Below are 3,414 nucleotides of genomic sequence, written 5' to 3'. Positions count from 1 at the left end.
CTAAAGCCCCAGAAGGAGGGTCAAGATCACATCATACAAGGAGGCGGGTTTGTTTCGTCCTCAGAGCAGGGAGAGGAGGAGTGGAGACATCAAGACAAAAAAGCCTCATGCTCTGGAATGAGTCCCATCCCCCAGGAAAGCCAACCAGCCCTACAATAAAAAAGTCGTTGTTAGAAAGCAACAGTGAGTTGGGATTTGGCATCCAGGTGTATTTGAAAGGAATCAGAAACAACATGTGTGGATACAGACCCAGAGACAGAATCGTGGGCTTGCAAACCCTTTGAAATTAATTGTATATATAGATATATCTTTTTATATTTATGTATGGGCTTTCCTGGAGAAGGCAATGGCAACCCACTCCAGAACTCTTGCCTGGAAAATCCCATGGACAGAGGAGCCTGGTAGGCTGCAGTCCATGGGGTCGCTAAGAGTCGGACACGACTGAGCGACTTCACTTTCACCTTTCACTTTCATGCGTTAGAGAAGGAAATGGCAACCCACTCCAGCACTCCTTTTTTTTTTTCATTTATTTTTATTAGTTGAAAAATATGGAACGCTTCACGAATTTGCGTGTCACCCTTGAGCAGGGGCCATGCTAATCTTCTCTGTATCATTCCAATTTTAGTATATGTGCTGCCGAAGCAAGCACCCACTCCAGTATTCTCGCCTGGAGAATCCCAGGGACGGCGGAGCCTCGTGGGTGGAGGCTGCCGTCTGTGGGGTCACACAGAGTCGGACGAGACTGAAGCGACTTAGCAGCAGCAGCATGGGCTTTCCTGGTGGTTCAATGGTAAAGAATCTGCCTGCAATGCAGGAGACCCGGATTTGATCCCTGGGTCAGGAAGATCCCCTGGAGAAGAGAATGGTTACCCATTCTAGTATTCTTGCCTGGAAAATTCCATGGACAGAGGAACCCAATGGGCCACAGTCCATGGGGTCACACGACTGAGTGACTAATACTTTTACTTTGATGTCAATGTATATCAATAGATGATGGATGGATAGACAAATAGGCAGATATAGTTATCTCTTGGGGAGGCTTAGAACTTCCCAGCCATGAAGTGGAGGTCCAGGCATGCCCACCTAGATGTCAGAGATGTGTGGAGAGTAAGAGGATGGACAGCTGACTTCTAAACAGCCTCCTCTGTGAAGCATAAGACTCCTTGACAACAAAGAGCACATCTTATTTGTCTTTGTTCAGCCATTCTTTGACACATTGCCTGCCTGGCACAAAGACAGTGCTCCACAAATACATGATGAATTGGTGAACGACTGCAGCTATTCTGAGCACAGATCTGCCTTACTTGGTTTATGCAGCATATCCTTGTATAAACCTGTCTCCCTAAAAAACTGGAAACTTGTTCAGTTGCTAAGTCATGCCAACTCTTTGAGATCTCATGGACTACGTCACACCCAACTTCTCTGTCCCCCACTATCTCCCAGAGTTTGCTCAATCCTATCCATCGTCAGTGATGCTATCTAGCCATCTCATCTGCTGCCGCCCCCTTCTCTTTTCACCTTCAGTCTTTCCCAGCATCAGGATCTTTTCCAATGAGTCGGCTCTTCAGTTTAGGTGGCCAAAGTAATGAAGCTTCAATACTTGGCTTCCCTGGTGGCTCAGTAGTAAAGAATCCGCCTCCCAATGCAGGAGACATGGGTTTGACCCCTGGGTCAGGAAGATCCCCTGGAGAAGGGAAGGGCTAACCCGCTCCAATATGCTTGCCTGGGAAATCCCATGGACAAAGGAGCTTGGTGGGCTACAGTCCGTGAGGGTCAAAAAAGAGTTGGACACGACTTGGTGACTAAACAACAATCGGAAACTACACCTGAATAATCCTCTTCACACCTGGTGGGACATCATCTCAGGAGAGTTAGCAGGCCAGTGAATCGTGTGTTGCTGCCTTGCTTATTTGGGCTGAGTGCTCCAGGCCCTGGACATCGGCCTCCGTCCCCTGGGGCCTCCGGGGGCTGCTGAGGCCTGCCCTCCTGAGTCAGCTCAGGGGTGGGGCTCAGGGCATGGCCCCAGGTGGAGGTGGAAGCGCTGTCAAAAGCTGGATGAAGAAGGGTGAGGCAGGGCGGGGAGGAGCCATTTCAGCTTCTGTGTGTGCGTGCTGGTTTAGTTCTCACAATTGCTCCCTTAGACTAGCGGCTGGGTGTGAGAGCCATCCACTTCCTGAGAAAGGGCGGGACTCCAGGTGAGACATTAAAGGTACAAGAGCCGCAGAATCACCGACAAGACACCAGGCTTACACTCAGCCCCGCTCTGAAGCATCGCATTCCTTTGCCCGGCGTTTGAGGGTCTCCTTAGTCTGGCCCAACTTACCTAGCGAACTGGCTCCCCATACCAAAGGGAGACCTCCAGAGGCTGACCTCACACACTACCTGGAGGCAAGTAGGCTGGTCCCAAGTAGCAAAATTTCCACTGAAATCACATGAGCACAGACTCTGAGACAAAGCCCTGGTCTTGTAATTGAATGAGTCACCCATTTGTTGCTGGCGTTGTTAGTCACTTTCTCTGTGTTCTAACCAAAGATGAGGTAGCCTGGATTTAAAAAGCCAGTTGATCCGATTTCTCATCAGCTGATCTCTGTGCAGTTTCCACAAATGAGTATGTACTTTCTAGGCCATGTCACCATCATGTAAGAAGCTCAAGCAATACTTACGCATGCTATGTCTAGAACACATTATTTTCCTAGGAACAATGATAATAAATGCTACTTACTCCCTCTAATGAGAACATGCCAGCCTGTCTGTCACCCAGGAGAAGGAATGACAGGAGATCTTGGGATGCCCCAAAGGAAACTCGACCACATTGTTTTTTATCAACTGAGTTCAAAGAAAGAACAAACAATTGTTCGCATTGGGTTTTCCTTTAGCCGGAGGCTGATGCCATGCGTCAGGCTGCAGTGGGGTAATATTCCAACAGTCATCACTGGAGTCATGTGAGAATATGTGCAGTCTCTAGCCTGAAGAGAACACCTATCTTTCTAAAGCACCTGGGATCCTCACAGCTCTTCTGTGGGTCTCTCAAGATTGAACACTGTCTTGCCACCCAATCCCCGCTCAATCACAACTAAATAGTAATAACTTTGGTCTTTGTGCACTTATTCTTAGCAGGGACTGCTTTTGGGGCTCCCACGTGTTGACTGGTTTAATCCTCACAATTTTATGACATATGCACACTTGTTATTCAGTGGCTAAGTTATATCCAACTCTTCGCAACTCCATGGACTGTAGCATGCCAGTCTCCTCTGTCCACTGTCTCCTGGAGTTTGTTCAAATTCATGCACACGTATTCTCCCAGGTTAATTTGTCCAAGGGTATGGTCAATAAATTGTAGAACCTGGATTTCAACCCCAGAAGCCTGACTCCAAGACCTGTGTAGCTAAGTGCTATGTTACTCCAAAATCAAAG

At 48.1% G+C, this 3,414-nt stretch overlaps 1 non-coding gene across 1 annotated transcript; it reads right to left on the bottom strand.

Moving 5' to 3' along the window:
• Window positions 1–542: 542 nt before the first annotated feature.
• On the bottom strand, window positions 543–649 carry LOC139033062 (U6 spliceosomal RNA). Its single transcript, XR_011485699.1, has one exon. It is a non-coding gene; the product is annotated as a U6 spliceosomal RNA (small nuclear RNA).
• Between the last annotated feature and the right edge of the window lie 2,765 nt (window positions 650–3,414).

This window comes from Odocoileus virginianus, chromosome 34, assembly GCF_023699985.2.
Source record: "Odocoileus virginianus isolate 20LAN1187 ecotype Illinois chromosome 34, Ovbor_1.2, whole genome shotgun sequence".
Lineage (NCBI taxonomy): Eukaryota > Metazoa > Chordata > Mammalia > Artiodactyla > Cervidae > Odocoileus > Odocoileus virginianus.
This window is presented reverse-complemented; position numbering and strand designations above follow the sequence as displayed.